This window comes from Carettochelys insculpta, chromosome 11 (genome assembly GCF_033958435.1).
Source record: "Carettochelys insculpta isolate YL-2023 chromosome 11, ASM3395843v1, whole genome shotgun sequence".
Lineage (NCBI taxonomy): Eukaryota > Metazoa > Chordata > Testudines > Carettochelyidae > Carettochelys > Carettochelys insculpta.
In genome coordinates this window covers 40,277,974-40,301,676 of record NC_134147.1, presented here as the reverse complement: position 1 = coordinate 40,301,676, position 23,703 = coordinate 40,277,974, and the positions used below count along the sequence as shown (strand labels likewise).

At 39.9% G+C, this 23,703-nt stretch overlaps 1 protein-coding gene across 16 annotated transcripts in view; it reads right to left on the bottom strand.

Moving 5' to 3' along the window:
- The window catches only part of FOXP1 (forkhead box P1), a 556,626-nt gene that overhangs the window by 94,237 nt on the left and 438,686 nt on the right, over positions 1 to 23,703 (bottom strand). The window contains exon 1 of one of the 16 annotated variants that reach the window (XM_075005977.1): positions 6,611 to 7,549. The exons of the other annotated variants lie outside the window; for them this stretch is intronic. The gene's annotated coding sequence lies outside the window, so the exon portion shown is untranslated. Of the gene's footprint in view, positions 1 to 6,610; positions 7,550 to 23,703 lie in introns of those variants that run through there. 16 annotated transcript variants of the gene reach the window in all.

The window sequence follows — 23,703 nt, the reverse complement described above, 5'->3', positions numbered from 1 at the left end:
TAGAGCAGTAATTAAAAATAGTGGGCTACATGAAAAAATAGAACTATGTAAATAAATAACTGTTAACTTGAGTGCCTGCTATAAGATTAGTATGTGAAAAATACAGAACACAGAAAGCCTTAACTGAATCAATATTTAAAAAAAAAAAAATCCCAAATCCAGACCAGTATTGGTGACACTACAGAGGAGACACACTACTGATGGACTGGCAAACAGAAAAGCATAATGTCACAGTCTGTATTCTGATACTTATAAAATAATGAAGTATTGAACACAGCATCTACATCCACCCTGGGAGTGTAAAACATTTCTGATATAGTACCTCAGTCTTCCAAACAACAACAGAAAAGCTAAATTGCTGGAACTATTCATGCAGAAACTATCATTCTGTTTCATTATACAAAATGGAATTTCACTTTTAGACAACTATTTTGCCACAATATTCTATAACACTTTAAGACAGGTAATGTTTATTGGATTAACGTAAAATCACCTAAATCGTCAGTTATTAGCATAACAGTACTTCGTAACAATACAACCCCTATTAAAAAAGAGGGGGTGGGGGGAATCCCTTTTTAAAATTCAATTAAGATTTTATTTTTATTATTTAGTTTATTACATTTTATCAAGAAGTGAGATCTTCGTTTGATTTATGTAACCTATTAATCTGGACTCTCAGAGTTCTGCAATAGTCCAGAATAGCTACGCTATAAAGAATTCTGTATTCTTCTTTAGTCAAAGAAAAAAATGGTAAAATTTATTTTTATACACAGAATGGGACATTAGAAGAACTTGATTTGATCTTATCTAGCACTTCTCATGCATACCAGGTTCCCTACTAAGTGCTAGGATAATTGTTTCAGCTATAATAAATACCCATTTAATTTGCATAAAAATATACAGTTTACATAAATTAAATCCTTTCGACTCTTAACATTTGTCAAATACAGATGAAAGTAAAATGTACACAAACAGTCATTGAATAAGCAGAATAATCTTTTCCACCTCAAGTCTTTTTACATTAAAAAAAGTTTTTTTCGATATCCTCCACCTACATGAGGAAAAAATTGTAACATAAATGTCATATTCAGATCAGTGAGAATATTTATAATGAGTCAAGAAAAACTATGGCAAATTATTAGGAAGGGTTAGATATACAGTATTAAGACAACACCAAATTCTGCCCTACCCCAAAAATCCATAGCACACCCCAAACATATACCTCCAAAATAGACTCAAACCCACCAAAATTCTTTGAAATATCTTCCTCCCTCCACCAAGATCTTTAATATACTGAACTGTATCATACTGGGTTTCTAATATTTGTGTATTAATACATTAATATATTAAGGAGAATGTGTCTGCATTTAATTTGTCTAGAATTGGATGTAAACTAAAAAATAAATATAGGGAGGAATATTGTTCCTTATGGCAGGTTTAAATTAAAAAAAGTAAACACATAAACAAAAAAAAATAACTTCTCTTCCTCCACCAAAACAGAACCAGAATTATTTTGAATTTATTTGTATGTTCGCTTTAAATCTATTACTTCCTTAGAGCGTTCAATGTGAAACTATCTGTTGTTCTAATTTTGGGCATTACTCTACTGACCTGTACTGGTCAGTTTAAATATTAAGAGGCAATTCAAAAAATTAACAAGCAAATTAAAAAATGTTGCATCTGATAAAGCGGGTCTTTGCCCACGAAAGCTTATGCTCCAAAATATCTCTTAGTCTATAAGGTGCCACAGGACTTCTTGTTGTTTTTGAAGAAACAGACTAACTCAGCTACCTCTCTGATACTTAAAAAATGTATTCACCTTGTTAAACCCAACTACTTAAATCATATAGAAAATAGTCAAATGGTGTTACGAGAAACTTCTGTTCTACTTAAACACTTTAGGTGTTATTATTCTGTTCAGAAATACAGCCTTTGAAATACATGTAAACTTTATTTGCTTAAAATGTGCAGCTTTTCACACTTTTCATAGATACCTTCATCTGTACATCACAGCTAAGCATAACGGTGCAAATTAGATTCTAATGAGAAAACATCAGTTGCTTCTTTGACAATCTTGCCATTCACTGATTTACTTCTAATGAAGACACACTCCAACCAGCAAGCTCTCTGTGTGTTAAAGGTCAAAACACGTTCAAAAAAATGCCTAGCAAAATCAAGGCAAATGGGAAGCCCATAAAGAAACCTTTTCATAAAGTAGGTTGGCAATTAGAATAATTGTGCAAAAAGCCATCTTCAGTAAAAAGTAAAAGAAATTAAGCTGCCAGCACTGTAACAGGTTAGATGAAAATCAAAATTTAATGTATTCTCCCGTGTCATCTTGTTTTGTCAAGACATCAAATAGAATTGGAAAGTACAAAATAACAAGCCCTTGAGAAATCACAGAAGCCGACCTTTTTGATGCTGTTGGTTTACCTTGTTCTCAGTTATTTGAACAATGATGTTTCAGATTTAAGGGCGAGATATAAAGTCTAAAAATTAAAACACATCAAGTTGTTGGTTGTCTCCCTCCCCACCGTAATACAGCATTTTACTTGATCAATGAAGGTAAATGTACCATAAACCAGTGCAGAGATTAATTAGTAATTATGTGTATTTATTCAGCACCTATTCTATTTCTTCAATATTCATTTAGTAAACAAATATAAATATGTAACACCATACTGCACTGGAAAGACTAAAAATAAAAAAAAACGCTATAGAAGGGGCTACTGGTCATCGTTATGACACTCCAAAATACCCACACAGCCATTTCAGCCGGTTTTGCAGAACACAATGAATTACCCTCTCTTTTCTTACAAATGGAAAACAAAGGTAATCAAGAAAGCACCTTATCAAGACAAAGTAGTACAGGACATTTTAACTGGACCCTGAACTATGGCAAACTAATTTTCAGTAACGTAGTTCTATTTTCAACAAAACAAAAGAACTATTTCTAGCTGCTCAAGACATTTGCCAAAAAAATAGAAAAAAATTAGCCTACGGTGTTAGCAATTTCTCAGTTTTGCACTGCCAGTATTGGTAACACCATGCCAGGTATTTCTTTAATCTAGCAGGGGGAAAGAAAAAATCCTCTCAGGAATTCACCTTGTAGAAATAAACATTTTCATAAATTAAGTACAAGTTCTCTCTGTTGCTGTCAAGCATACATTTGGCTAGAACTGCTATAAAATGATTTTAAGAGATATGTCTCAAGCAATTACATCACTGCTTTGCAGCTCCCCAAACTGTTGGATGGAATAAGCCTGTCATACCCTGAGATTGCCAGAGTGTACAATCCTTTTAAATATAACAAAGCATGTTACACTGAACCAGCCAACTAGCTCGCTTCAGCATATCCAAAATGAATGAATATGGAGTATCTATCATCTTCAAGTACTAGCAATTCACTAAAACTGGCTACTTAAAAGACTGCACTACACTTAAGAGGTTTCACTGTATCTCAGTGGCCAAGGAACATACTTATCCTTGTACATACACCTGTTGCAAGTTTTCTCTTGTTTACATTAAGCATCAACACAACTTCTGTACAAACCAGATTATACTGTCTGACATTACTGAATAATAGGTCCTATTCAATGATGCCTGTGTGATTGATTATAACCAGCAGATAATAATCAGTTCGGTTGTTTGGTAACTATTTACACTGCAATATTGATTTCAGGATGTAATTGAGAGTTACACTTGTAAAATTTGCATAAAGGATTACCAAGACATTGTTCAGTGTTTTGTATTAACACTAGCATGTACAGGTCTAGTAAGTCAGGGTCTTTCGTTTTATTTTCCCATGTCACTTCCATGGTATCCAATATTTTTTTCATGTTTAGTCAACCTAAAGAAAGTTGGAATGCCTGGCCAGAGCATGTCTTAGTGCACCTTTAGAAAACACCCTAACTATAGCAAACAAAACATTTCAAAGCAGCTCTTCCTATCACAAGCTTTCTGTTAATTTATGGTTTACCAACTCAGCAAGGTTATGCAACACTGCATGCCTTTAGATGCATTATTTGAGTCAGCTGAGATTTAATTAAGATCACAGCCTCCAAAATCCCTGTCAAATGAAAATTCACACAAGACAATGCATTATATATCCTCATGCAGATAGTCTCCATTCCATGGTCAAGAATAACATAAATTAATCCTCGTTTCTATGGTGGCAGACAAAAGTTCTTTAATTGTGTTTTCTTTTGACACTTGTGGTGTTTTCTGTTTTGTGTCACAGGATCATTCCTTTTTGAGTGGGGAAGAGAATTCAGAGCAAATCTGTCTGAATATGGCAGACGATGTTTTTTGACTTTCTCACAGCTTGACTGTGATGTCATCAAGCTCTCATAAAATTAACCCCTGCCTGTAAGAATATCACTTTATGACATTTGTTCATTGGGGAAAATGGGGTGTGAGCAATGAACAAAATAAACGCTGTCTTGAGTTTGTACTTTTTGTTTGTTTGTTTAATAAGACTAAGGCTACAAAGAACATTCCTTTCTTTCCAATTAATAACCAACTTTAAACAAGGGATTATCCTGCTTGTGTTTTACCTTTACACGTGCAGTGCTCTGCAATCATGAAAGATACATGTTGAATTTCAATATGATTCCTCATCCTGGTGATACCAATCTATATTACACATGTATGCCTTTAATTTTTAGTGTGTGCATATGCATGTATATGCACTAGTATTAGCCACTGTAAATAAAAGAATATTCTAAAAGGAAAATTGCTGGCAGTTTACCTTGTCCAAGGGTATTTCTATTTGCATTATCTTAATATCTGGTTGCTTATTTCATGGTTTAGAAATGACAGGTGCTAGAAGTCTTTTGTTTGACAGGCCACTACACAAATAACTGTCTTGCTTGAAAGGGCTAATGCACTACTAATGAACAATAAATCAACTTTGATTATAAAGTGTCAGACCAATCAGTTTTCAGTTCAGCTCTATCACATTCTGGGCCAAGTCAGCTACACGTTTTAGTCAGAATTTGGGTTTCATTTTTACATGTTTAACAATGATTTTTAAGGTAGTCACAGGTAGTCATTTAAAGTCCTCTGAAAACATATTTGCCAATTGCTGTGAAGACAAGAGTTTTAACCATTCCACCACAGAAGCAGGGCTTTCTCTACAATTTTCTATATTGCTAGTGTGACAAATACACAATTCACAAAAAGACAGAACTTATACACACACAATTGATATATAAATACATACACACACTTTATATATACACACACATTCATGTGTTTTATCATATACAGGTGTAAACCTTTTCAAACATTATTCAGAATGATTTATTTCAATGAAACACCTCCCATAGGTAATAACCCACAGGCATAAGAGTCTCAGGATTGGGTCCTTAAGGGCTAGTTATGAAACCTAGCTTTGATCCAAATAAAATATAATTTATTATTTTGGTTTTTTTAAAGTAGCCTTCCAGGTTTAACTTATATTTTACAAGATTTGAACTTCAGTAATTTATTTTTGACAGCTAGAATAAATCCAACTATTTAGTTTCATAAACAGATCTTAGTCATCCATTGAATGATTCACACTGCCTGCTGCCAAACTTGTTTTTGTTAAAAATGAAGAAACTGTCATTTTCAGAGTGCTGACATCTATTAAAATAAATACACAGCATTTCAAAGGTATTTTGCTTTTACGTTTTGTGAATGTGGGAATAATCTGACCTGTTCTGTTTCCTTAAACCATGCAGGATTTGAAAGAGTTAATTCCAAAGAGGAAGAGTGAAAATGCACTTTGCTCTAAACTTACCACCCACTTCCTAAGGGTTCCCTCCTCCCCACTGCCACCAAACTAGAGAAATCATCTCATTTGCACTGCAATACTGTACTGTATGCAGGACTGACACTTCACTTTGCTACATTCAGATCCCGTTACATATGTATTGCACTAGAGTCCATAACATGAGTTGATTTGAAAAACAAAGCTCACTCACTCAATTTCACACAGCACATTTTCTATCAGATAAATTCAGCAATCACAGTACCTGACATTTAAATCTCACAAAGTATTTTATTCATTTGTGCGGTTGTTTCCCCCCCACTTTCTTTCCCCAAATTTACAGCCATTTAGTCAGCTAAAGTGAAAATATCCCAGGCAGAATGAAAAGAGTAATAATCATTCTATTTGTTTACATATTACATCTGTAATAACCTACAAAGGAAGCACACCAAATAAAATTCCCTTCTCTTATATGTAATTGTTTACCAAGGGCTTCAAAAATTCTGGTGCTGGATGAAAATAAAACAGTGTAAGAACAGCAACAGAAGTTTTAAAAAAATTAAAGAATGCAGAGATATAAACATTTTATTTTTAAAGCTCTGACATATTTCTGAAGAGTTGAGAAACAGGCCTCTACACTGCAGCTCCCTATCCCTTTTCCCCAGTTTTGTCCGAACTGAGTCTAGTTACTGTGCAACTGCCTTAAGGTGATAAACAAACATTAAAAAGGAAAAAAAAAAACTTTAAAAAGCACTATGCCTCTTTAATCTTACCTCTGCAAAATTAAATGGTCACACTGTGCACAAGGAAGATACAAAAAAAAAAAAAATCACGAAATCAATCATATTGACAAACCTGACAAACTCCATTTAGCTGCCACCACAAACAGAGTGCTGGGCCATGAAGCTCTATTAAGCCTTGTTGTACAGTCTTTAGCTTCCTCAGGTTACAGACAGATTGCACGCGCAAGGGTGCTCCTGAGCTGACAAGATGCAAAACTACCCAATCAGCCACGCCCTTCTCCACCAATCACAACCAGCCTCTAAACATAATCAGTTCAAACACCCTCACACACTGGGCCTCCTTTTTTTCTTTTCTTTTCTTTTTTCTTTTCTTCTTCTTCTTTTTTTTTTTTTTTTTAAATTCTGCCGGCAGGTGAAATAATGCTTTTGTGAAATAACGCTTTTGTCTCTAAAAGCAACTACAGTTAATTGCTGTTAACCCTTTGACCTGACTAAGCATGTGTCTGCTCTCTAAAAAGCATAGCAAATAGCAGGCATTTACCCTTAATCAAACAGCTGTTAAGAACTATTCTTTAACAAGTAATAATAATAACAACAACAAACCCCTCCATACTTACTGACAAACTGTTCAGGATCATAACCTTTAAGAGCAATCTGTTTTGCAGGGACTAGATGCCCCCAAAATTCCCACTAACACAATGGTTCACAGCAATCATTTTTAAATTGGGTGGAATCAAGGGACTAAACCAGCATTAGAGAAAAGTGACCCTCTGCCTTCGAAACCATAATTTTAAACATAAAAGCTTCTTGTGTTATATGATTTTTGAGTAGTTTTGCTCACTAAAGAATGTGCATGAAAAACAAAATCTAAACAACAAACAGCCCTCCAAAAGAAGTTTATAGAAATGATTACTGAGCCTAGCCTGACTACCTTCCCCTCTTTCTTTCATAAACAATGCAAAGGGACATTAATCACAGTCCTAGAATGGTAAGATGTTAAAATCTATTAGGAGGCAAGGATGAACCCACTGTATCATTCCGATCAGAGTTTCACAAATGGGAGTTTTATTCTTAAGGTAGCCAAAGGAGTATTTCTGAGTTTGGTGGAAGTGAAACACTCTGTTTGGGTCTGTGACACATTTGTAACACTAGGGTTAGTGGTTTTGTGTAATTCAAAGCAATCCCTGTTGACATCCTACATGTTCAAGCTCAAAGAAATACTTTTTGGCTCTTCTCTTTAAAATATATATATTACACACACACACACAATACCTTGTTATTGTGCTGCCTCTAATGTACTGATTGGAATAGCCCCAGAAACCTATATTCATGTATCTAAAATCCTATAACAAATTATCTGTTTCATCTGTGCTAATATTAATCAAAGTGTCAGTGATTGTTTTTAGTATTTTTAGCCTCACAGTTTCTAGATATGAAATTCATGTAGAAAGTTAGTTTAGATGCAAGTAACTGAAAAAACAGAACAACATAAATAATATTTCCTTTCGCAATCTTACTTTATTTGCAAGAATCAGTGAGCATCAGACAACAGCCCTATCAGTTATGCTGCGGAAGAACCTCGCAAGAAGCAAAGACAAAGGACTCAATTTAGTGACAACTTGTGATCGGAAGTTAAATGGGATGTGATACAGATTGCTTTCCACCCTAAAGTGTTTTCATGTCAGATAACAAATTTATTAATGGGATTTTTTTCACATCAGAAAAAAAAATCTGTCCCCACCCTCCTATGAATGTTTAGTAAGGGATTAAGGGTGTCTTTTGTAAGACCCTAAATCTGCCAGAAAGAACCTTGATGAATCAGAAAGATCCTTTCTCTTAAAGGCATATACACACACACAAATTGAAGTGGGGAGGGAATAGCTCAGTAGTTAGAGCATTAGCCTGGTAAAGCCAGGATTTTGGGTCAGGTAAGACTATAAACAAAAACGAAAAAAAATGGTCAGGGATAGTAATAGGTCCTGCTGTGGGGGCAGGGGACTGGATGTGATGACCTCTCGAGGTCCCTTCCAGTTCTACAGCATATGATATGCTATGAAGGACAGGTCAACATATAAATGGCATAGAAATGAATCGTTTGTAAATATCACAAATTTACAATCACACAATTTAAGAACAAATACTACATAACGATGCAATGGATGAATCAGCAACATGCCGCACTTAGAAGAATACCTTCTATCTAGCCACCTCAACATACAGTTAACTGCCCCAAACTGCTTGAGATCAGTGAAAATGCAAGGGTTTTTTTGGTCAACAAAACCGGGGGTTTGCCAATAAAACATGCTGTGTGTTTACACACAAAGTGCCTTTTGTTGACAGCATATGGACAAAATCCAGCACTTTTCCCAACAGGGTTCCGCCTCTCCACTACAAGGCATAACGCCTTCCTGCCTTCCTCGACAGGTTTCTGTTGACAGAACAGCTGTGTAAATGCCCCCAGGGGGTCAGTCTCTTGACAGACAGGGCATCCACAACAATGGACAGCCCTGTCTGTTGTGCATCCGCATGCCCGTTTTGTCGATAGAGCAGCCAGGCAGTCCAGCTGCTCTGTCGACAGAGGGGAGCACTCTCCCAATTAGCTTCTGTGAGAGGCCGCGCTCTGTCAACAGAAGTTTTGTCAGGAAATCTCTGCTGACAGTCACTTCTATTGACAGAGCGCTGTAGTGTAACTGTGGCCTTAGAGACCTCCTCCTGCCCCATTCATTGTTACTAACATCCCTCTGGCAACTTTACTCATAGCTGACATGACACCATAACATTTAAAAGCATTGCATGTATTTTTAGCTTCTTTTAATGCATTTAAGCTGTAGAAAACAATGTGGGGGAGCCAGTATCACATGATCTGGGAGTACTCCAAAGACCAATAGTAAGTGATCCATGAACCATAGTTTGGAAAACTCTGATCAAGTTCACACAGCTGGATGCAAACATTTAAGCACTAACATTGCATGAATCATCATGTCTCAATTTTTATTTTCATACACAACGACATACTGCTCCAAGAAAGATCACTGGTTTAGTTCTGTCCTCAGTTTCACCATTACGATCTCAATCAGGATAGAAAGCCATCTTCTGGTGCTATGTCAGCAACGAATTGGGTCTATGAAGATAGCACTTCATCCAAGGCACACACCATCTTCCTTTCATAAGCAATGAAAGGTCTGATCTAGTAAAGTGGTTCCCAATTTGAGGTCTGTGAACCCCTGGGGATTCGTGAGGTTATCACAGGGGGGTACATAAAAATGATAAATAAAAATGATCATCGAAAATAAGTTGTAAACAAATTGCAAATTTACAATCTATTATTTTAGAATTAAATATCTTCCAATAATGTTACTAATTGCTGTCCAAAACTTTATGTTGTGTTTTCCTTTTTCATTTAATGACATGTACATGGTAGCTAGAATTGGCTTTGACATGGGTGGCAGTCTGAACATTTGGGGGATAGGGGTTTACTGGGGTCCACACTAGTGAAAAAGTTGGGAACCACTGACCTAGCAGCAAAAGCATAGGGACTGTGAACTAGGGGTTCCACATTTATAATCCCAACTCCCTCTCTGGCCTTCTACCAGAGTCAGAAACTTTTTAAATTTTTACTCTTAAAGTAACCAACAATCTCAAGCACCTCAGTTTTAAAAGCCTCACTTCAGAGATCTATGTACCTATTTTTAGCACTGTGGTGCACCCCTCCCCACCACACTCCAAATGAAATTAACAGCCTTAGCCTCTCCTCTGTCCTTCCATCTGCAAAATGGGCACAATATTACTTACCTGCTTCTTTGGGCTGTCATGGTGACTGATGTTCTTAGAATGCTTTCAAGATTGAAAAGTGCCATTTAAAGTTCTAACTACTAGCTGTGCAGCTGGCCAGCAGTATTTTTAAAGCACTTCATGCCACTTCATATATCTAACACTAACTGTCTGCTATGAACTAGAATTCCCAGAGCAGCAGAGAGCACTGCTGTGGTTCAGCTGGGTCACAAGAAAATACAGACAGCAAATATTGCAGAAGACCACATAAAACAGCATGTCCCCCCTTCTAAATCTATTAGGATATGGACAGCTATCACAACTACTGAATACTGGCTATAAGTGGCACAGAGATGTAATACGTGAATAGGAATTGAAAGCTAGAAATGATACCTGAGTTAAAAATGAGGAGTCCTTGCTGGCTATTTGGCACCAGAGTCAATTAAATTTTGCCTTACGTTGAATAAAAGTCATGGTAGTAGGTGAAACTCAGTAGGTCAAATACATTACAAATACAGGTTTCAAGGTCCCAGAGGAGGAGATAGTGCATACATGGAAGAGGTGAACACAGCAGAAGAAATGGTTTTGTTACATCATTACTACTCAACTGTCTGTAGGGCTGAGTTCCACACTTCTCTACATACAGCAATACCCATTTTTGTCTCACAGGAAGAGACTCTGTTGCAGATTCTGCTCTCATTTACAGTGGCTTAAATCTGAAGCAACTTCTGTGACCTCAGTGAAGTTACTCAGGACTTACACCAGTGTAAATGGAGCAGAATCTGGCCCAGCATGCTGCACTAACAGTGACTGATTAAAGATGAAATGACACAATGCAAAATGCCTGAAATTAACGCTCAGTGTATGATTGAACTCAGGAAAGCTTTATGCGTTAGCGTAGGCCATCATGGGTTAATAGATGAAAGAAAAAACAGACAAGTAGGAACAAATCTAATAATAAATATTTGTGATTTAACAATAGTTGGAAAGCTACAAGCAAGACTGATAATAGTATTGTTTCCGCCCCCACCATTAGATTTTTTTGTGCTTTTTTTAATTGTACATTTGGGGGTATTAATCCCCCACTCCTTTTATCTACCCAAAAGTTATCACAGACTTCCCCACATTGCCTTTCCAATATGCACAGATCTGGGGAACAATCAGAAGAGTTAAGCCGGTGCATATTTACTCTACCTCAGGCACACCAGCCTGACCAATGTGATCTGGGTGGATTTACAGTGGAAACAATGATGTTATAAATAGCAGTGCATTTTGGAGAGACTCAGCCAATTTGATAGCCAATCACTTTCAAAAACAAACCATGAGTGAAAAGTGGTATAATCTAGGGTTGGGTCCCCATGCCAATTTTTGTGGCTTTACAATCATATTTGTGTAGTCTATGAATTTATTTTCCTTGTCGTTTTTGTTTGAAACACCTACAAACAAAATTGGTGGGAAAAAAAAAATCACTGACTGAACAGTGAAACTGACTTTACATAAAGTCCTGTGAGTTTTACAAAGCAAACTTTTTTTAAAAACTTTTAGTAATTTTAGATGTTAAAATACTTTCAGGCAGAAGTTCAGTTTTAAGGCGGCTGTCCCTCTTAAAACAAAACAAAACCAAACCTTTTATTACCCACAAGACTCCAAAGTAGTTGATATAATATCAATATTGTTTGTATCAATGTTATATCCGTTTTCATATGGCACTAATTACGTTGTTTTTCTTTACTGTCCATACACACTTGGCTTGAAGAGGATATTTTATATCCTCTCAATGTTGTACAATGGTTTAAATTTCTCTTCATGACATGTGTTAAATTACCATTCACATCTTCATTTAATGCAACATTTTATAATGTCAGTGTTACTAGTTAATTTATATATACACAGCAGGATGTGTCAACATTCAGGTGAGTTATGACTCCGATTGTGCAGGAGTTATGGAAGACATTTCAGCAAAATTATGGTTCCCTTTAAACATAAAAATATCAATAATGAATCAAGCATCCCAGGTATAAAACAAATTGTATTTAATTACAGCCCCCTCACCCTTAAAACAAGTAAAATAAATAAATAAAAATGGCAACAATGTCACTCTGCGTTCATACTTGATTTAATAAACTGCCATCATCTTTCCCCATAAACTGTAAGATCTTGTTTCCACCATAAAGTAAAATTTATTAGCACAATCTTATGCCAGCAGGTTTATCTCAGTTAAGCTATGTCTACACTAGAGGGTTTTGTTGGCAAAATGGCCGTTTTGCTGACGTAACCCACGGAGTATCCAGATTCCTGAGGTGTTCTGTTGACTGTAAGTTGACAGAACGCAGCGCTTTTGTCAACAGCCATACCCGGCTCCCCATGAGGAATAACGCCTCTATCAGTAGAGATCTGCTGACAGAAAGCCAGTCTGGACATTCCAGGGGGCACTCTGTCAACAGACAGGGCTTCCAGGACACTGGGCAGCCCTGTCTGCTGTGCTTCTGGTTGGCTGTTTTGCAGATAGAGCAGCCGGGCAGTCCAGCCTCTCTCTGTTGACAGACTGGATCGATCTTGTGATCTGCTTGGCAGCTTGGTCACGATCTGTTGACAGAAGTTTTGTCAGAAGATATCTTCCAACAAAAACTTTTATCAACAAATCCCAGTAAGCTAGACACAGCCTTACAGCACTCCAAGAGTGCCTGGGCATATTTTCTAAATTATTTTTGCCCCAAAGTACATACTATACAGTACTGAAATGTAATCACCACTAAATGCTCTCTGTTACTTTCTTTAATGACTTGAGATCACATTTATGTGAAGTACAATAGAGGAAATGAAGCAGTTGCTATTACAAACCCCATTATTTGACTCAAGTTGACATGTATTCGTTCCGGAGAGACCACAAAGTCACACTTAGCATTGGAATGACTGTGGGGAAAATGGCAGAAGCTCAGTTTAGAGTGGTGACAAATTCATACAAAAATAAGCTACTATGTATGTCACCCCTTCCGATCAGCGGAAGAAAAATAGGCATCTTGCCATTACATTAAGGTAAGCAGGTTAAAAAAAAATAAACTTCAACCACATTTTAAAAAACTTATTAAGCATAAACTTCTGGCCCTGTAAATAACACCAGCTCCTCTGAAGACTCCATGTAAATGATTTTAAGGACAGACAATGTATATTTTTACCTTCCATAATGCCAGAGGTTTTTTCCACTTTGATATAGAAAACAAATGACCCTCTACTACCTAATACAATATGGCGTTATGTGAAAAACTTATTTTTATACATACTGCCCTCTACTGTAATTTTGTTTCTATTGAAGAGACTTACTGCTTCACCTTTTTCAACAAAGAACTAAAAAGTGCAAGAAATTATACATACTTGGACAACAACTAATATATATAAATTGCAACAGTTTTAAATAAAAGAAAAAAATGCGTGAAATATGGTGCCTTAAATATAAAATGCACATTAATCTGTTATAAAGCTCACTCACACACAGAGCATAGAAGTGCCAAACTATATATTTTAGCCTGTCTAGGAGAATAACCTGTATTACTGTTGGGCATCTTGCCGTCTTATACTCACTCTCCTGGGAAAGCACGTCGGCATATTTTCAATAAAACACCCTCTTAACAGTAATGGGCCTCTGTTCTCATTTCAGTGGTCCCTAAGGTTTCATGATACAGTATATTTAGCTGACTCGCAGTTGAAGTATTCCTCCAGCATTCAAAAGATGCATTTTTTTAAAAGGCAAGCCACAGAAATTTTTCTTATCTTTTGTTTAACTTCATTAAAACAAACAAAACAACAAAGAAAGCAAGCAAGCCAGGTTTATTTCCTAAATAGATGTTTACATTACAGAACTGTAAGTTTAGGTGGAGGCATATTAAAGAAGCTCCATTGTGATCGTGCTGTTTGAAGAGACAGAATTTTCAAACCAGAGACTGGGGACTTCACCATTCCCGTTAAAGTTAACCAATGTCACAGTTGCTAAAATTCTACCGAAGGGTCTAAAAGGTGCTTCCATAAAGGCAAAGCAAAGCACGCCACTAACTTCCAAACTTAAGAGATTATCCTGGTGTGTTGCTGAACAACAGGAAAGGGGACTGATATTTAGACAGAAATACATGTGGAAGCACTGTCCAAAAATGACTGTTGCCATGCATGGCTTGAAAACAAACTGAGTAAAACTGCCTTTCTGTGGCCTTCCACTACCACGAGGACCTTTCAGGAATTCACATCCAATGACATTACTTGCTGAAAGAATGCACATTATGGAAGACCGCCTAGCACAGTTACCTCCCTCCAACACTGCCAAGCATGGTATACTTTCATTTCCAATGGTTCCAATCTGGCTCGGAGAATCCAAGTTTCTCCTGTGGTCCTGGGCACAATCTGGAAGTTGGGTGCATAGCCAATCATATCAGAGCTCCCTACCTCTCAGGGATACTGGCTCTCCTCCTGTTGCTGAGCTGTCTGAGATTTTCTCTTCTTCCTTGGTGGATTCCTAGCTCCCTGTTTTCCACGTGTCTGCTCAGCAGAGCAGGCATACCCTTGGCATGATGGGAGGATGTAAAGAGGAACATGCAGACAAGAAAATAGTCTCAGCTGGCTAAGAATCCATTAAGTCCTCAGAAATAGTAGCAGTCTCAGTGTCTTACAAGAGTGAGGGAATTGGTAAATAGGAGTTGGAAATAAAACCAGAGAAGCCTCCATAGGTTCCAATAAGACTCCAAACATCAAGACACTCTTGTGTATTTGGAATCTTCACAATTCTCCCATCATTTTAAATGTGTTTTTGCAACATGAACTTTTTGTTGTTGTTGTTCTATGCATCACAATGCTGTGTTGTTGTAGCAAAATATTTCCACGTATCAATGCAGCATCACAATCTGCAGTGTGCTAAAAATACACGTGGTCTGCATCCAATTAAACAAAGACTGCCCTGTCCCCCATTCAAATCAGAGTGCTCTTGCCTGCAAGCATGGTTGGCGAATTACAACCCTTTCCTATCTGTACCGGCCACTGTGTGTTGTAATCCTTCCTCTAACTGGGTCAGAAGAGATGATTTCTAAGTGTACCGAGATCCCAGGCTGGGTCTTCCTCTTTCAGCACAACTGGCCAACGGTAAGGAGCCACAAGCTTGGCTGGGGCTGCCGAAGTTCTTTCCTCTTGCGTGTGCAGCTGCTGCCCCCTCTGTGTGCTGGCAGTCTGCAGGGAGCACTCACTCAGTATTGGCTGAGTCAGCAGGGAGAAGGCAGAGGCAGAGTCAGTTTCAGCAAGAAGCTGAGGGGGGGTGGGGGGAAGGAGCTGTGAGGTGGAGCTCTCCCATCTCTCTGACCTGCCAATGCTTGCGTCAGTCCGGGGTGTATAACCAAGCACAGTCTGGGCCTCTGTGGATCCTGGATTCCAGTTCTCATGTATCCACAAGCCCCCTTTTTATGTACAGCTGAGAAGCCTGGTTGCAAAAAACTGAATACGATGCAACAGATTTTTGTCTAGTAGGAGAGGGACTGTACAGACTGACCAAATAAAGTGTCACCAGATGCTGGAACAACACAAGAGTCCTTCAAAATAAAATAGCATGTGAAAGCCCAAAATTCTTTTTGTTTGTTTGGCCAAAGAAGTTTGAAGAGTTGGAAAAAACACACACATAAGAAGATTGTCATAAATGTACAAAAAGTTAATGCTGCTCAAGTATTCAAACCTTTGCCTTCAGAAATCTTAAACCACATTATTCAAACTCTATGGAAACAAAAATCACTTTATCTTTCACTGAATTGCAGCCATTTCTGGGGTGGAAACCAGCAGCTGCTTAACAGTGCAGCACTATGCAATAGTTCAGGACACCTGAAGCGAAGAATCCTGTACTCAAATGAAATTGCAGGGTGGATAAGCAGGCAGAATGTGACTACTCAAAGTGTAATTTGGTAAGGACAATGGCTGTGACATCCTTATTCTTGCAAAATAGCTGTACGGTATTTTAACTTTAGAATCCAATTAACTCTTTTTGGGGGGGGAAGGGAAGAATTCTGATTTTAAAAGAACATTCCTAGCAATATCTAGCATATTAGTGCTGAAGTTTATAAAATAAAATCTGAAAAATGAATGAAACTGTAACACTAGAAATGACTAGATTTGCTAAAATGTTCCTTATAACTCATAATGCAAGAGTAAAAATGTGGTGTAAATTCTGCTCTCTCAGAAGTTCCGTATACAGAAAAATCTCTCTTAAATCAGTTTTAAGCTTTAGAATATATTAGTTGGGAAGAGTCCTAGGGCATAATTATGTGTCTAGGCTAGCTACATTAAGAGCTATTCCCTTCAGCTACTGATTTCTTTAACTGGTCAATTTACCATTTGACTGTGCTGTATTTATTGGTCTATTTCACAGTCTCAGCATCTTGATGCAAAATCTAAACAGGAATGGAGTGAAAGGGCTAAGCTAGTTACAGACTGTTTGTTACCTTGGGAATGCACAACTTTCAATTCCCAGCCATGGGCTGACACATCTGCATGCCTGATGCTTATCTAGAAAGTGAAATTTGCATGCAGGCAAGCTGGTGAGCTAAACTGATAAACTGGTGCCCTAGTGACATCACACACACACGAGGAAGTGGAGCTACCCCCATTTCCTCCAAAATCTACAGCAATCAGCAGTAAAACCTAGAGAAAACAAATGAGCAGAGCAGGCTCTTTAGGTTTCCTGCCTCTCTGCTGGTTGTGGCTCAGGTAGGGGTGATACAGGAAAAAAAAGGGTGGCAGACTCTCTCCTCTTGGAGCTGTGACTACTGCTACTGCCAGCACTTTCTCTCCACTGTTTGTGTTTTTCCTCTTTCCTGGGCCTTTCATTTCTCCTTTCGGTGCCAACTGCTGTACCCCTTTTTCATTCACCTTTGCACCCACTACTAAGATCTGTGCCTTTTCTCCCCCATCCTTCTAGCTCCATCCTTTGGGCCTCTAACCCTTCCAGTTCCATCCATCTCATGGCATCTGTCTTTTCTCTTCTGAGAACAACAAGAAATCCTGTGGCACCTTACAAATTAACATATTTTGGAACATAAGCTTTTGTGGGCAAAGACCCGCTTCGTCAGATGCATTCTTTTCTCATCTGAAATTCTGTCCCTATCTCCTGCCTTCCAATACTTTCCTCCTCCTGTTCCCAAGCTATTTCTTCCTCTTCTTGGAAGCTCCATATTGTCCTTCCTCCCACTTCAAGCACCACAGTATTTTCCTGGAACTCAAGTTCCATCTACAATATCCTCTGTTCTTATCCCCCCTGACTCCATCCACCCATTGTTCCTCCTTTCAAAAGCCTCGTCTTCTCCTAATGTTTTCTCCTCTTCCATTCTTGTTCTCTGTCTTAGGCTTGGTCTACACTATGGAGTTAAGTTGATTGCAGACACACAATTCGAGCTACGACAATTGTGTAGTTAGAATCGACTTTTCTGCAATCAACTTACCTGGACATCTACAAAGAGGGAGGTCAACAAGAGAGTTTCTCCCATCGACCTCCGTTACCTCTCATGATATTGAGGAGTACAGGCGCTGACTGCCAAGCTTAGATAGCTGGATTCTGTTCATCTCTAGCAGGGGTGCAAACTTGAAGTCTGGAAGATTGACCCTGACCAGAACGATCTTCCCAGTAGCATAGACATACCCTTTAGCATCTCACTGCTCTCATTGTTCCCACCCTGCAATCCATGGGGCTGGGAAATGCCCACCCTGCTACTACACTAGTTAAATCCTCATTCTGTGAGGAGAACTTCCCAGTGGACCAATCTCAAGAAGGTGACTAAAGATGTTCCCAAAATCAGAGGGAGGGATTCTGGCAGGAGGTGTGTACTTTCAATAGGGAAAGAAATATCTGAACTCAAGTGCATCTCGCTACACACTTGGAAATTAGTCACATGGACTTTATTAGGAACAAGAAAACCTCTAAGGATGTGCCATGCCAATCCATACAAGCTCAGTTTGAATCTCTGAGCAACTGTTTCAAAGGCAAAGCTCATGTTCATTGAGATGAAGGTTCAAATTTAATGGGTTTTTCAGAATTTTAAGTGGGCTTTCCTGTAGTAAAGTGGATGTACTCACTTAACAGCTTTTCAGCACTGCCATTATAAACCAGAATTTTCCAGGTGTTTATTACTCTGCTTTAAAAATTGGCTCTGTGCTCAAATTTGGCAAACCAAGTGTCAGCCTAGGAGTGCATTTTATTTTTGCCAATTTTGTATTTTAAAAATTTACCCTGTTTTGGCCCACATAAAGAAAAGTAAGTACTCCTTGCTCGCTCTGTAATACCAATGAGGTAACAAGTCAGCACTGCAATATTGTCATTTAGAGCTTCACAGATTTAATGCCTGAAATCGTTTTGAAGCTGGAGAGTGCTATGGAAGTGCTAATTATTAACAACTATTATTATTACTGATACAGGGGAACAAAAGGGAAGAAAATGAAAGATGATGGGTATGTGCAACTTCATTAGAAACATGAGGTAGAAAGGAAAGAGGTGCCCAATTCTGAAAATACTTAAGAATGTGATTAAAGTTACTCATGTGCTTAAGTCTTTGCAAGAGTAGGCTCTAAATTTGAGCTCTGAAAGAAAAAAATGGAATTGAAGAATTATTTTCAACTTTCTCAGAAAGTATTTCAAATCAAAAAAATATGAAGGATACCAGTGTAGCTCGCTTTCTGAGTCAGTTAGCTTTATTATAGCACCATCATTAATTTAAATAAAGTTGAATTTAGCATTTACTAGGAAATTTATCTGCACTATTGGCACTGCAAGCTTTCCCACTGATATCCAACAGCACAGAATCAGGCCCAGAAGGGGCCACTGAGGAAAGTCCTTCATTAGGCTGCTGAACAGATAGAGCAGGGGCTGCAAGTTCTGCATACTCACCTTGCTCCTCACTTGGAAAGTCCATCTCTAGAGGTGCCCAAGCCGTTAATGGCCTTTCTACTAACAGGACGAGGATGGATGTTAATTAATGCTAAATGTATTGATGCGAACAGGAATCTGCTAAGAATGATGGATGGAATTCTCAAAAGGTGCCAAGAGAAATGCTCTAGGAATTATTTTGAGGAAGTTCTATGGCAGGTGTTACAGATGAGGTCAGACTACAGGAACACAATGGTCCCTTCTGACTTTAACAACAAGGCATCCTGTGACGCCATGAAGACTAACAGATTTATCTGAGGTTAAGCTTTTGTGGGTAAAATCCACTAGGTCAGATCCATGTATGTGCTACTGAAGTCAATGGTACAGGATCAAGTTGCATCTGACGAAGTGATTTTTACCCACAAAAGCTTACGCCCAAATAAATCTGCTGCGTCTTTCAGGTGCCATGGGACTCGTTTTTGCAGATCCAGACTAACGTGGCTACCCTTCTGAAGTCTTCTGGCTTTGTGTCTACGAATCTCTTAAGAGTCCAAATCCAGTAGGCTTTTGGAAAACCTGCTTAGACCCCCTAATGTAGAACTCATTTTACACAGATAGCCTAACTCTAACCTGAGCTGGATTACAGCTTGGTTAAACAGAAGTGAGGAATGAGCGATCCTGGTTACAGAATCTCCTGAGTTATAATCTTTTTAGTGTGTTGAGGATTTTATAAAAGCAAACCCTATGTTCAGTACTCCTTCACAACAAATGGAGAAGAAAAAGCAGCTTACTGTTGCCAGGAACCCTTTCATTTGGAAGGCTCCAGTTTGTAAAGTGTGATATCAAAGCAGCCAGAATAGGTTATCAATGCAACTTTCAAACACAGTAAAAAAAAAGCATTGTATCTTTCTGAAAACACTCTGGCCACCTCAGCGGCAGTTATTGAAATACAATTAACAAGCACAATGAGTTTAAAATTATAATGCATTTAAGATGACAGCTTCGCAACAATTTCCACCTCATTAAAATATTAAGAAAAGTTGCAGAATGAGTCTCCCAAATTAGCAGCACACCAAATGAAGATCCCATCTACTGAACAAATACGGTGTGCTTGTGCTCGGTCCGTAATAACCCTTTCTTGAAATACCAGCTCATGGCCTAATCCCATGCCTGGTGTTTGGTGCTCAGTGTTACCCTGTAAGTGAACCCATTCAGCACCTTGCCAGGTCTCATTAATCTAGGAATACTGCAAAGGTAACATGCTCAGGTCCTGCTAGTAGGGATGAATTCAGTCATGAATTCCAAAGGGTACTTTAACCAAAGCCTCCCTGTACAGAGAAGGGTGCCATAAGGCGAAGGAAGGAAAGAAAGAAATGGGTGGGTGTGTCCATGGCAAGGGCACTTTTGAACAAACAGAGCTTATACAAAATTGAAAATGATTTACCAAATTGAATTTTATGCACACAGCTCTCCACAATACAAATCTTCCTAGGCTGGGTGTGGGCATAGAGTGTCCAATGGCCCTTGGAAAATAAGCACTACAGCTAAACCCAATGCAGCCGGAAAATACAAGAATAAAGGCGACATTGTCAAAAGCAGCTAAGGCTTAGGAATCTAAGTCTCGTGTTCCCTGTAAGGTGAGCACATTGGTGGCTGACAAGGAGAGATTCAGGTGCTGTCCAGCTAATTATCAGACAGCCCATAGAGCTGGCAGCGTGCGTTTCTATTGGTGGTGCACATCTGCACATGCCTTGGTGCACATAATAAAATTCATTCCACCCACGGATGGCCAAAAATAGAAGGAACACTAAGTCTCTCTAATGTCCTCTGCAGAGGCAGAGGAGTGAGGAAGCCGTATGTTTCAAAAGTGGGAGGTCATTTCAAAGCTGCCTTCACTCCCTTGCCACAACAGGTGAGAAAAACATAGGAAGCCGACAGCTGGGGGGAGAGGGGCGGGGCTGTGCAGGATGAAGGAGGCTCTACAGGACGACTGCAAAACTAGGTGGAGTTCCATGGAGAATTGCAGGGCTTTACAGTGACCTGGGGACAGGGTAGGACTGTCAAGGAGCCTTTGGGAGAGGCGTACATTGCAAGGAGAAACCCAAGTCTTAGGCTAGTGTCCCTTGTAAACGCCGTGCTTGGACGGCCACCCAGGAGAGATGCAGGTGCCGCCCAGCTGATTGGCAGAGTGCCCACAGCCACCCACAAGTGGGCAGCATGTGTTTCTGCTGCTGGTGCATATTTCCCACATGCTTTGGTGCACAACACAATTTATTAAGACCAGGGGACAGAAAAAATTCAGTGGGAGCTGGGTCAAGTGACTCTGGATGGGGAGCTCAGACTGTGTGGTTCAAACAGCAGTATAGACATTTCTACATTGGCTGAAACCACCAGCAGAAGGATCTCTAACATGGGCGCCTGCCCAAGTGGGAATATCTACACTGCTGAATTTAGCCCTGAGCTAACTGATTTTGGCTGAGACTTAGTTCCCTGGAGTTTTTGCTTTGCAGTGCAGACTCACCCTCTAAAGGACTCTGAGTGAGGACTGCCAACTTTGACTGCGGAAAACTGGACACTCTTGCCCCCAAGCCCCATACCTTTCCATTACTATTTCTCTCCCATTCTCGCTTCCTCACTCATTTTCCCAGGGCTGGGGCTGAAGTGCAGGAAGGGGTAACGGGTCCACCTAGGGATAAGGGGGCTGGTGCAGGGGGAGGGGGTTGGTTCCAGGTTGGGGCACGGAAGAGCATGACGACTCTAAGGTGGGGCCACAAACTCTGGGGCTGGGCTAGAAATGGTGGTTTAGGATGTAGGAAGATTTGGGCAGGAGATTGGGGACGTGGTCTCCTCATGGTGCTTACCTCAAGCGGTCCTGGAAGCCGCCAGCATGTCCCTTCGGCTCCTAGGGACCAGGGCCACCGCATGCCACCCCTACCCACAGTGCAGGCACCACCCCAAGCATCAGCTCTGCAGCTCCCACTGGTTGGGAACGGCTGCCAGTGTGAACTGCAGGGCAGTGCCTGTGAATGGAGTGAGCACACACAGCCCTCTGGCCATGGCCTCCCCTGCAGTTAGCAGCCAAAGGAACATACCAGCTGCTTCCCAGGAGCCATGAGGAGCCAACTGCTGCAGCCAACCAGACGTTTAGTGTCTGTCAGGGCTGTTCTTCGGCGTATGTAGCTGCCTAGGACACCAGTGGTGCCCCAAATTTAGTGGTTCCCTAGGCAGCTGCATACACCCATGTCCACCATCAGGACTGGACAGCAAGCCACAGGCAGCACTAGCTCCAATGGCCAGCCTCATTCCCTGCCTCTCGCCAGCAGCTCTGCCCAGCCGCCACTCATCAGCTGTTTCCCCCTCCAGGCCACAGCTCTCGTTGCCCCTCTCCTGGCACCTCCTGCCTGCTTTTCTGCCAGTCTCCCTGTCCTGCTCCTGGCTCTGGCAGCCTTGGGCCTGCCCCTGCCCCAGCTCCTGTGGCCCCACAGGCCTGAGCACAGCCCAGCTCCCTGCTGTGGGTACACGTGTTTGGGCTGCACAGGAAACAATGAATCATAAAGACAGCCCTGGTGACAGGAGCCACCAGCATCTTTTTTCAGCTGGGCACTCCAGTTGAAAACCAGATGCCTGGCAACTCTGTTGTTGTAGAGCTGTGAAGCCAGAGGGCCTGAGTATGTCTGAACAGGAAGGCAGGAGAAGTAAGGTTCCTGTGATGGCAGGAATCGTGGCTTCAGCGGCCACTTCCTGGATTAACAGGAATTGTGTTGACAGGGCGTGCATTTGAGCAACCCCAACTGTAAAACAAACAGAAGTTTTGGTAAGGGAATGAATTTATGACAGATACAGGCCCAGAATAAGTTACTTTTAAAGCCAGCTACTGTGAATCTGCACTTATTGTAATGGTACTGACTTACACTTCAACAGTGCCTTTGAACCACAAGGTCCGAGAGTCCTCCACAAATGTGAAAGAGCACGTTTACCTCTTTCTGCAAAGTTTTTCAACTTCTGTTTTAAAATATAACCCGTTTACTTTACGGCTGCAATGAAGCCATCTCTAGCACTGAGCATGACAGCTGTTTAATACTGCACAGCCACAACACACAACAACTGAGAGGTGAAAAAGAATAGTTTATGCAACAGAATTTGCAGGGGAAATTCACATAGGCAGAAAGCGTAACTATCCAAATGGAATTTGGCCATGGGCTCTGGTTACTTAAATATACCAGGGGATCTTACATGACTAGTGACCAGTACTCAGTTTAACTTCTGCTTTAAAACACAGCAACTCCAGGTGCACAGTGGCTTCTAACTTGACCCTGGGTCACTGGTTCACAATTCCCTCCTGGGAAAAAGTGATTCATACTGAATTACCAACACTGCTCCCTGTAGCATCTTGGGATTTTATTGGAGGTCACTCACCTAAATAGGACCTGTGCTGCTTCCCTTTAGAGAGATGGGAGCAGACTGCAGCCTGAGGGGACTGTATGGCTGCCGGCCCCTCTACTTTACACAGGCTCTATGGGGCAATGACACTTTCACTGATGCATCTGATGAAGCAGGCG